This window comes from Giraffa tippelskirchi, chromosome 11, assembly GCF_054371585.1.
Source record: "Giraffa tippelskirchi isolate mGirTip1 chromosome 11, T2T-mGirTip1v1.2.pri, whole genome shotgun sequence".
NCBI lineage: Eukaryota > Metazoa > Chordata > Mammalia > Artiodactyla > Giraffidae > Giraffa > Giraffa tippelskirchi.
In genome coordinates this window covers 126,379,617-126,392,064 of record NC_137285.1, presented here as the reverse complement: position 1 = coordinate 126,392,064, position 12,448 = coordinate 126,379,617, and the positions used below count along the sequence as shown (strand labels likewise).

Here is a 12,448-nt window from a genome sequence, read left to right as displayed (position 1 = left end):
ACAGTAGTCTCCTAATGCCTAGTGTGATTGAGCACATTTAAGGATGTTTATTGGCCATTTGAATATATTTTATCTTAATTTCTACTCTTTTGTTGATTTAAATATCTCTTGCATTGTAAAGCTGCTTTCCACCCACACAGCCAGCCTCTTTGATCATCACTGACACAGACGTTCTCACTGGTCTCTGGGACCTTTCTCCCTCTCACAGTCTCAACAGCGAGAGGGACTTCTGGGTCAAGGGCTATGTGATTGCACAAGCTATACAGTAGTGTGGCAGGTTTTTCCAAAGCAGCAGCACCAGTTTACATCTCACCCAGAATATGTCTGTCCCGTGGATGCAGATCCTCTCTCCTCCTTGGTAAATTCAGACATCTTATTTGCTGGTGTGTAGAGAGATATCTAGTTGGGGTCTTGATTTCCATTTCCTCATCATGAAAGGTGAGCTTGGCTTTCTTTATTCATTGTATTTCTTCTCTGTGAAAATCTCCTTCTTAATTTTTACTTATTTCTCTACAATGTATTTTTGTTTTTTTCCCCCCCGAATTTAAAGAAAACTAGCTCCCCCCACCCCCGCCACAATACTAACCATTGTTGGTTGTGTACATTATGAATTTCTTGTCCCAATTTTTTTCATTTATATAAATTTGTATTTAAACAGTAAGTTAGAAATCATATTTACATTAATTCTTTGTTCTCCTAAAAGAGCATCTAAAATCACACCTCCACTCCTTATAAGGTATAATAAGTGTTCACTGAAACTGGATTGTGTTATTGGTTTAAGGAGAGAGGATGGAGAAGAAGGAGCCACCAACTAGCCTGTTCTGCTGTCTACAAGGGAGCAGGACTTGGAACAGAAGTGAGTGTGCCTGAGTCCTGCAGTATCTTCCATTAGCAGACCCAAGAATAAGGCAGGGTTTGGGCATCTCACATCTTCTTCTTCACCTGTGAGGTGTGATTTTTTTTTTTTCCTCTTCCTTATGGGGAGGGTCTTCCCTGATAGCTCAGCTGATAAAGAATCCACCTGCAATGCAGGAGACCTGGGTTCAATCCCTGGGTTGGGAAGTTCCCCTGGAGAAGGGAAATGCTACCCACTCCAGTATTCTGGCCTAGAGAATTCCATGGACTATAAAGAGTCGGACATGACTGAGCAACTTTCACTTTCACTTTCCTGGTGGGGACCACATGGAGCCCTGGGGTTCTTCTCTCAGTTCTTACTTAGCTTGTGTTTTAAGGTGTCACTGACAAGCTGGTTTTAAAAAAGGCAGAGGAACCAGAGATCAAATTGTTAACATCCGCTGGATCATTGAAAAAGCAAGAGAGTTCCAGAAAAGCATCTATTTCTGCTTTGTTGACTATGTCAAAGCCTTTGACTGTGTGGATCACAACAAACTATGGAAAATTCTTCAAGAGATAGGAATACCAGACCCCCTGACCTGCCTCTTGAGAAATCTGTATGCAGATCAGGAAGCAGTAGCTAGAACTGGACATGGAACAACAGACTGGTTCCAAATAGGCAAAGGAGTACATCAAGACTGTATATTGTCACCCTGCTTATTTAACTTATGTGCAGAATACATCATGAAAAACACTGGACTGGATGAAGCACAAGCTGGAATCAAGACTGCCGGGAGAAATATCAATAACCTCAGATATGCAAATGATACCACCCTTATGGCAGAAAGTGAAGAAGAACTAAAGAGCCTGTTGATGAAAGTGAAAGAGGAGAGTGAAAAAGTTGGTTTAAAGCTCAACACTCAGAAAACTAAGATCATGGCTTCCGGTCCCATCACTTCATGGTGAATAGATGGGGAAACAGTGGAATCAGTGTCAGACTTTATTTTTTGGTGCTGCAAAATCACTGCTGATGGTGACTGTAGCCATGAAATAAAGACACTTGCTCTTTGGAAGAGAAGTTATGACCAACCCAGACAGCATATTAAAAAGCAGAGACATTACTTTGCCAACAAAAGTCCGTCTAGTCAAGGCTATGGTTTTTCCAGTAGTCATGTATGGACATGAGAGTTGGACTATAAAGAAAGCTGAGCACCAAAGAATTGATGCTTTTGAACTGTGGTGTTGAAGAAGACTCTTGAGAGTCCCTTGGACTGCAAGGAGATCCAACCAGTCCACCCTACAGGAGATCAGTCCTGAGTGTTCATTGGAAGGACTGATGTTGAAGCTGAAACTTCAATACTTTGTCCACCTGATGCGAAAAGCTGACTCATTGGAAAAGACCCTGATGCTGGGAAAGATTGAAGGCAGGAGAAGAAAGGGACAACAGAGGATGAGATGGTTGGATGGCATCACTGACTCAATGGAGATGAGTTTGAGTAAACTCTGGGAGTTGGTGATGGACAGGGAAGCCTGGATGCTGCAGTCCACGGGGTGGCAAAGAGTCAGACATAACTGAGTGACATAACTGAATGACTGAACATTTTAAATTTTACTGTATTTCTATTTATCAGTCTTTTATTACATTGATATTGCTTGATTACTGGTTTGAGTTAGGAAATCTTTAATTAAGTCATTTTGGTAAACTGTAACTTTTCCTTGGAAACTATCAGTTTCATCAAAGAATGCAGATTTATTTTAATTGAAGTTTGTAAGAAAACCATTTTCTTCGATTTTAATATTTCTCGCTTTCAGTTATTTCTCAACTGGCCTTTATTTTTTGTAGTGTGATTTATCTTCATTTTTACTACTTCTAGAGTTGTTAACTTTTTGGTGTAACCCAGGTTTTTATTTGGTATCATAATCCTTCTGTCCAAAGAAATTCCCTTAATGTTTCTTATAGCACCAGCTCACTAGGAATTAATACTCTCAGCTTTTGTTTGTCCAAAAACACCTATACTTTTGTCTTAATTTTGAAAGAGATTTTCACTGGATAGAGAACTTTGGGTTGACAATTAATTTTCCTTTCAGCTCTTCAAAGGCGTAGTTCTTGTCTTTGTTCTTCTGTGTTTATATATTTTTGGATCTAACTGCCTTGCAGAGTCTCAATTCACTTTTGACAGCTTTAATATAATGTGTCTAAATTAAAAAAAAAAAAAACTATTCTGTTGAGAGTCTCTGTAGTCTTATATCTATGATCTTATATCTTTCATTATTTTTGGAAAATGTTGAGACCATGCCAAAAACACTTCATCTGCTCTGTTATCACTTTCTACTATTAAGTTTCAATTACATTAATATTACACTTACTATACCACATGTCTTGAATGTTCTGGTCCAGCTGTAGATAAGACAGGATGGGTTTGGTAAAAGAAGAGACAAATAGATCAATGGAACAGACTAGAGAGCCCCCAAATATGCCCACATACATGTCATCAAATGATCTTTGATAAAGGAACAAAGGCACTTCGATGGAAAAAAGAAAAATTTTATTTATTTGCTGATAAGTCTTTAAATCTCTGCTATATCCACAATTGTCCCTCTTTATAATCCTAAAATTTTTAATGTGTGATTTCTTTTTTGTTTCTTTCTGGATGAATTTGTCATATATTTATCTCTTTTAGAGGAACAGTGTTTTTTTACTTTAACTTTTTGGCCATCTCTAATGTATGTTTGTTTTATATTTAATTACCTTGCTATTTTCTTTAATTTTTTTTAACCCCATCTACTTTCTTTAGGTTTGCCCAGGCCTCTTCTTGTTTTCTTTAGTCTAATCACTGGAACATTTTTAATCTTTGTTTCTAAAGTATATATTTCAGTGATAAATTTCCCCATGAGTCTTGTTTTCAGCTGCAGCTCATAAACTTTGATGTGTAATGTTCTCATTTCTTTTAGTGATGTAATACTTTCTAGTATCCTTTACAATTTATCTTTAAATCAAATAATTAATTTAGAAGTACTTATTTATTTAATTTCTAAATATGTGAAGGTTTGTGATCAGAAAAATGATTTGTATGAATCTTTGGTACTTGTTTATGTTAGTTTATTGGCCTAGTATATAGTTGATTTTTACAATTTTTTCTGCTTGATACAACATGTATCCTCTAGTCATTAGATTCAGGGTCCATTAAATCAAGCTTATTAATTGTTTAAATCTTCTACATTTCTAACAATATTTTATATGTTAATTTAACCAGTTACTCAGAAGTGGTTTTTTTTTAATCTCTGTGATAATGTTGATGAATTTGTACATTTTTTCTTAAAATTTTATCTAATTTTTAAAAATATGTTTTGAAGCTATATTGTTAAATCAAAAATATGTCATATATTTCAGGTGAATTATTTTTATATGATGACCACTGGTTTTTATCCAGTAATTCTTTTTTTTAATTTCTTTTTTAAAAATTTATTTATTTATATTTATTTTTTTTACTTTACAATATTATATTGGTTTTGCCATACATTGACATGAATCCACCATGGATGTACATGTGTTACCCATTCTGAACCCCCCTCCCACCTCTCTCCCCATCCCATCCCTCTGGGTCATCCCAGTGCACCAGCCCCAAGCACCCTGTATCATGAAACAAACCTGGACTGGCAGTTCGTTTCACATATGATAATTTACATGTTTTAATGTCATTCTCCCATATCATCCTGCCCTTGCCCTCTTCCACAGAATCCAAAAGACTGTTCTATACATCTGTGTCTCTTTTGCTGTCTCACATACAGGGCTATCATTACCATCTTTCTAAATTCCATATATATGCATTAGTATACTGTATTGGTGTTTTTCTTTCTGGCTTCCTTCACTCTGTATAATAGGCTCCAGTTTCATCCACCTCATTAGAACTGATTCAAATGTATTCTTTTTAATGGCTGAGTAATATTCCATTGTGTATATGTACCACAGCTTCCTTATCCATCCATCTGCTGATGGACATCTAGGTTGCTTCCATGTCCTGGCTATTATAAACAGTGCTGCAATGAACATTGGGGTACATGTGTCTCTTTCAATTCTGGTTTCCTCAGTGTGTATGCCCAGCAGTGGGATTGCTGGGTCATATGGCAGTTCTATTCCCAGTTTTTTAAGGAATCTCCACACTGTTCTCTGTAGTGGCTGTACTAGTTTGCATTCCCACCAACAATGTAAGAGGGTTCCCTTTTCTCCACACCCTCTCCAGCATTTATTGCTTGTAGACTTTTGGATAGCAGCCATTCTGACTGGCGTGAAATGGTACCTCATTGTGGTTTTGAACTACCCAAAGCAATCTATAGATTCAATGCAATCTCTATCAAGCTACCAATGGTATTTTTCAGAGAACTAGAACAAATAATTTCACAATTTGTGTGGAAACACAAAAAACCTCGAATAGCCGAGGCAATCTTGAGAAAGAAGAATGGAACTGGAGGAATCAACTTGCCTGACTTCAATTTCTACTGCAAAGCCACAGTCATCAAGACAGTATGGTACTGGCACAAAGACAGAAATATAGATCAATGGAACAAAATAGAAAGCCCAGAGATAAACCCAGTAATTCTTTTTGCTTTCAGATCAATTTAGTCTGATATTAATATAATAGTCTCAGAGTCTTTTTAGTTAATATTTACCTACTACACATTTTCCATCATTTCTCCCATATTTATGTGTCTTTATGTTTATATATGTCTGCTTCAAGTGATGCATACCTATATTTAATTTTGTTTAAGTGTTTTTCTGCCTCTGACATTCTTTGTCTTTCAATAGGAAAATTTTTATCATTTGCATTTATCCAATTGTTAACATATTTGGAGATATTATTACCACCTTATATTTTATTATTTACCATCTTTCTTTGTCTGTTTTGTGTCTTTTCTAACCTTAGTAAAGCTGTCCGATCCCTTTTCTTTCTTTCAATGTGCATCTTTAGTTAATATAAATTTTCAGGTTAATTTTCAATACATCTAGTCTCCTCACAAACAACTAAGGACTTAAGAATACTCTAACTCTGATCACCCTCTTCCATCTTATATGTATCTTAGTTCCACACTGTTTTCATGTACCTCAAATTAGTTCAAGCATGACCCGATCCATGTGCTCAGATGACTAAAAAACTGAACAGAGACCCCACAGCAGTGGTTCAGACAAAAGAAAAGTGTAATTCTTTCTCACACTACAGTGCAGAAGCAGGCAGGTAGTCCAAGGTTGCTGAGAGAGCTCAGTTCTAGGAGGTCACCCAAGATAGGTTTCCTCTATCTTGTTCTCTGCCTTCCCAGACCCAGGGCTAAACCCTGATACTAGAACATTCTTATCCACCATTTCATGGCTATGAACCTCCAGATGGAAATGTAAGTCTACCATGTTCACATTCTATGCTAGGGGAAGAGAAAGAAAAAGTTGTACCTAAACAACTTCTTTAAGGAAGTGGCCTGGAAGTGCATACACTTGCCCTTCGCTGCAGGGAAGATGGAAAATGTTGTTTCTGGTTGGACAACTAGGAGCCCAGCTGAAACGTGGAGGCTTCTGTTCCTAAAAGGTAGAAAGAGAGAATGGGTTCCAGGAATCAACTACAGTCTTCCACAGACATCATTGAAATCCTGCATCCTCTTCTGATTTTCTCTGAGTTTGCTCCAACCTTAAGCATGTGGCCTCCCCCAGTGATGGCAAAGATGGTCACTAACAACAGTAACCTTGTGGTCTCCCACATAACAGTTTAGTAAAACAGAGAGTGACTCTTTACATGTAGTTTCAGCTAAAGTCTAGGATTTCCTCCAATTGATCCAATGTGGATCTCATGCCCATCACTAAACTAGTAATAAGGAATGTTTATATAATGGATACAGAGTTCACTTTTATGAGATGAAAGGAGTTCTGGAGATGGATGGTGGTGAGGGCTGCAATTATGTAAATATACTTAATGCCACTGAACTGTGCACCTCAAAATGGTTTAGATAGTAAATTTTAGGTTGCTTATATTTTACAATAATTTGAAAGATTGGAGAGAAATGTGACAAGATCAATTACATTTTCTGCCATGAAAAACAACACAAAGTTAAACCTGTGTCATTTCTATTCACTTCAGAAAGAGTATAGGAAACACGGTTGGGCAGTGTCCTACAGCGAATTCTGTCAGATACTCACACACACACACACCATCCTCACCCTATTAGTCCACCTGTCCTGAGGACCTGCTAGGCCCCAGCCCTGGCCTGGAGCTCCTGGGAAATCTGTTTCTTTTTTTTTTTTTTCCTGAAGCCAAGGTAGCGTTAGAGGTGGGGCTTGTTGGACAGAAAGGAGGGAAACCCTTTTCACTCTCCCTCCACCAGATGGTGTATCCTTTGGGTGAAGTCCTTTGGTTTTACAAGGTTACGGTGGTTGTGTCAAGTCAACAAGAACACATGGAAAAGTCAGTTACACCACACTGTTATGGTCCATAACATGAACAAAAATAGTCATCAGCCCCCAAAGCTGACTGTGGGCAGGACTGCCTAGGGCTCTGTGATTACCCCCTGTCATCCTCACAAGCCTGAGGTCAGTCCTCGGGCATCTCCAGGGACACAGGGGAAATGCAGCTGCTGAGGAAATGAGCAGCTGGGTCCTTCATTCTGAGAGAGCGTCACATGCCTAGGTGGGTTTGCAGCTTGAATCCTGTGCCCTGAACGGCATATTCACTGTGCTCCATTGCTGGCTTCACAGACGGGGACACTGAGGTCCTCAGAGTGTCAGCTGACTCTCTGAAGTTACTCAGCCAGACAATGGCACAGGTGCCTTTGGGATCAAGAGTCCTATATTCTGGAATGGAGGCTTTTCTCCCATACAAGGCCTCCTCTGAGGAAGAAAGGACTAGATTTTGTCCATTTCACCTCAAGTGTCTCCCAGTTTTGCCCCCTTGAAGCCCAGATCGGGGTTCAGAGTCAGGGTGAAGGGAATCTGATGGAGCAACCAGTGTCTTCTCACTGCCCTCAGGATTCATCCTCATGTTTCAGGACCCCAGGTCTTTCCCAACAGCCCTGGACGGACAGGAGCAGGGTGAGGACACTGATTGTCTGGGAGCCTGAAGCTGGAGGTGAGATGGAGCTTTGGAGTGAGATTGGAGGATACAGCATCAGGGAAGCCCCAGGGATGAGAATGTCACAGTTGGGCAGGTCTAAGGGGCTTAACTCTCCTCCACCATCTCAACTCCTGCTTTGCAGATGCATAGATCCATGCACTCAGCTGTGTGCAATCATATACCTGATCCAGGAATACATTTGTGTAAGTGTTTGTGGAGGTTGGGCACTGGTGCACACAGACATGCTAACACAGACTCACGCTGGGGTGTGTTCAGACAATCATATGAGCCTCAGTGAAGAAACATATCCTTGTGAAGAAACATATCCATAGACTCACAATCTGTTCCACGTGCCTATTGTTGAGCTCATGCCTGAAGTATGGCTATCCTGTTTCTTTTCAGTCCTGACTCTCAGGGGAGGGGAAGGTAGGGGCTAGGCCAGGGTCCAGAGCCAGACTGTTAGCAGCTTTCACAGAAGGGTAACTTTTAGCGTGAGTGGCCCAGATCATGCAGTCCAGTTCTCAGTCGCTCAGTCAGGTCTGACTTTTTCCAACCCCATGGACTGTAGCCTACCCAGGCTCCACTGTCCATGAAATTTTCCAGGCAAGGATACTAGAGTGGGTTGCCATTTCCTCCTCCAGGGATCTTCCTGACCCAGGGATCAAACCCAAGTCTCTTGCATCTTCTGCATTCACAGGCAGATTCTTTACCACTGTGCCACCTGGGAAGACTAACACAATCCAGACCCTAGCCTTATATCTGTCTGGAGTCACTCTGGATGATTTTTTTTTTTTCCCTTTTTTTTTTTTCTTCACGTCAGACGGGTAATGTGCTGGTGTCATAACAAGGTTTGCAGGGAGGCACATGTCATGCAACAGCGTGAACACCCAATCATCACGCTCATGAACTACAAAAGGATCTGGATGATTTTTAAAAGTGTTGGGAGCTCAGCTGCTATCTCTTGCCCTGTCCCTGTCCCCAGGGTTCCACTCTCACCTTTGACCCAAGCTTAGTCCATTGAGAGTCAGGGGCATTCGACCTCATTCTACAAATGAGGCTCTGCATACAGGGTAGGGGTGAAACAAGGCTCCTGACATGCACCCCCACCCCTGACATCCCCAAATGTCAGGAGCCAGCAGAAACATGGCCAGTGGGAAACAAGGCCATCAGTTCATAATCAAAGTGACCCCGGCTCCAAGGGCCTCCCTGGCTGATGGGAGTCATAGATATTTAAAAAGATTGGACAGTGCACTGCTGAAAGGAATCAGGGGACTGTGGAAGCCCAGAGGAGAGACCTGATGGACTTCAGGGGGTGGGATCAGGGAAAGCTTTCTGGAGGAGGTGGTGTCTGAAAGCACTCCTGAGAGACCAAGAGAAATGGGATTTGGGGAAAAGGGCTTTCCGGCAGAGGGAACAGTCGCTGCAAAATGCTGGCACTAAGGGAAACATGATACCCTAGGGAACTGGAGAAAGCTCAGCAAGGCTGGAGGAGGGTAGGGAGTAGTTGTTGAGGAAGGCAGAGCCCACAATGCAAAGGGCGGTAAGCAGGCCAAGGGACCAGAGACATCCTAAGAACCCAGAGAATCCCCTGGCAGTTTTCATCAGGGGACTGATGGTGTCAGACCTGCACTAGGAGGCCCTTATGGCTCCAAGTGTAGGGTGGATCTGGGGATGGTTTGAGACTGATTTGAGTGGAATGTAGGGCAGCTGATTAGTGGGGCTGGGGGAGGTTTTACAGCACAAGAGGCCAAGGAGGGACTTTATACAGATACTCATATAATAAGAGAGGAAGAAATGTTCTCTAAATTATAATACATAGTATTCAAAGTAATTTAATACAGTTTTCTTTCTTTTTTTTTTGTACTAGAGGTCTACTATTGAGAAGGGCAGAAATTTCAGAGGATGACATTCACCTACCTGAACCATAAGGGGTTCAGTCAGTGTTCCCTACAATCAAATGATGGCAAATGTTCACCTGCGCAAGTCATTCTTAGCTCACAGGTTGTTCAATAACTGACCATAGTTTGCTCACTCTGGTCTAGACCAGGGGGACTGGGCAGAAGCAAGTGAGAAACTAGGAGGGTCTCTAGTCCCACCACAAAGGACCTCCTCCAGCCTGTCATCCTTTGAGAGATGTCACCACATCCAGGGGAATCAGTGAAAATTACCCTTGCTGCCAGCAGGGACTGAGATCCCTTAGCAACAGGAAGATCCCACAAATGTGAAGGTCTGTAATAATATCTCAGGGTAACAGGGACCTAAGAGGTCCCTGCCCAGCAATTTCCCAGGGCAGGACTAACATACATGACTTTCTTAGGAAAGCAAAATATTCCAGATATGGAAAGTAACCTGTGAGGTCATGTTGCAAGAGCTGGTATTTGAATACAAGTCTCAGGATTCCCAGCTGGGTATCCTTTCCCTATACAACCCTATCCTTGCCATGATCTCTGGCTAGCATTGGGAGAAGGAGCACATGGGGGAAAAGATGCTCTTCAGGCTCCTGATTTCCCCAGCTGGTAGTCCAGGGCAGATCAGGCCTCCAAATTCACATATATTCCATACCTAACTTTTCCTGATGAGGAATCTGAGGCTTCAAGAGAATGGACAGCTTGTTTGCCATCCATTAGGAGTAAAAATGGAGCCGCCTCAAAAGATACCCACGTCATAATCCCTAGCCTTGTGAATATTACCTTAACTGAAGAGAAAATGGGTCTTTGCATATGTGATTAAACTAAAGATCTTTAGATGAGTAGATTATCCTGGAGTATCTGGATGGGCTCTAAATGAATCACATACATCAGTATAAGAAAGACACAGAGAGAGATTTGACTAGATCACTCCCTTATGGCTCAGTGGTAAAGAATCTGCCTGCCAATGCAGGAGTAGCAAGTTCAATCCCTGGGTTGGAAAGATCCTCTGGAGAAGGAAATGGCAACCCACTCTAGTATTCTTGCCTGGAGAATCCCATGGACAGAGTAGCCTGGCAGGCTACAGTCTCAGTCAGTTCAGTTCAGTCGCTCAGTCGTGTCTGACTCTTTGTGACGCCATTGACTGCAGCATGCCAGGTTTCCCTGTACAACACCAACTCCCAGAGCTTGCTCAAATTCATGTCCATTGAGTCAGTGACGCCATCCAACCATCTCATCCTCTGTCGTCCCTTTCTCTTCCTGCCTTCCATCTTTCCCAGCATCAGGGTCCTTTCCAATGAGTCAGTTCTTTGCATCAGTTGGCCAAAATATTGGAGTTTCAGCTTCAACATCAGTCCTTCCAATGAATATTCAGAACTGATTTCTTTTAGGATGGACTGATTGAATCTCCTTGCTGTCCAAGGGACTCTCAAGAGTCTTCTCCAACACCACAGTTCAAAAGCATCAATTCTTTGGCGCTCAGCTTTCTTCACCGTCCAACTCTCACATCCATACATAACCACTGGAAAAACCATAGCCTTGACTAGACAGACCTTTGTTGGCAAAGTAATGTCTCTGCTTTTTAATATGTTATCTAGGTTGGTCATAGCTTTTCTTCCAAGGAGCAAGCGTCTTTTAATTTCATGGCTGTAGTCACCATCTGCAGTGATTTTGGAGCCCTCCAAAATAAAATCTCTCACTGTTTCCATTGTTTCCCCATTTATTTGCCATAAAGTGATGGGACTGGATGCCATGACCTTTGTTTTTTGAATGTTGAGTTTTAAGCCAGCTTTTTCACTCTCTTCTTTCACTTTCATCAAGAGGCTCTTTAGTTCTTCTTCACTTTCTGCCATAAGGATTGTGTCAACTGCATGTCTGAGGTTATCGATATTTCTCCTGGCAATCTTGATTACAGTCTACAATTTATGGTGGCTACAGTCTATGGGATCACAAAAGAGTTGGACATGACTGAATGACTAAACAAGAACTACAAACAACAACAAGGAAGGACAGGATAACGTGAAAATGGAAACAGAGAAAGAGATTTGAAGATGCTTCTTATCTGGCTTTGAAGATGGAGAAAGAGCCATGAGCCAAGAAACACCTGTAGCTCTAGAAGATGGAAAATGCAAGGAAACAGATTCTCCCTGAGAGCCTAAGCAGGGAGCATAGCCCTGCCAACCACTGGTAAAAGTGACATTGTGCAGCCGTGAAGCAAACTCGTGGACTCTAGTAGGTAGGAGTTTCTTAGAAAGTGGCTCAGGGAGCTGACTCTGCCCTGCTGTGGGGTCACTAAGACACATGCTCAGTCCAGCCTGAGGGATCCACTGGCCCTCCATCTGACCCATGACCTGCTCCTGCTCAAGCACCTCCCAGGGCTCCTCCCTACCCGGGTATCAATTTCTGACCCCTGGACTGGACAGTAGTTCCTCCAGACAGCAGGCCAGGCATCTTCAGGGACACTGTGTGCCCTGATCCCCCTCCATCTCAATAGAACTTTGCTGCACAAAGGCCGAAACCTCAGCCTCCTGTTCCCTAAACCTCACCTTGACCCTGACCCTCACCAGGAAGTCTCGCCCACTTGTGCTCTGCCCTTTCCTCCTCCTTGCCTTTGCTCCC

General features: G+C 41.8%; 1 non-coding gene across 1 annotated transcript; it reads right to left on the bottom strand.

Annotated features, from left to right (window-relative positions):
• Nucleotides 1–8,736: 8,736 nt before the first annotated feature.
• Nucleotides 8,737–8,841, bottom strand: LOC145528092 (small nucleolar RNA U13). Its single transcript, XR_014070162.1, has one exon. It is a non-coding gene; the product is annotated as a small nucleolar RNA U13 (small nucleolar RNA).
• Between the last annotated feature and the right edge of the window lie 3,607 nt (nt 8,842–12,448).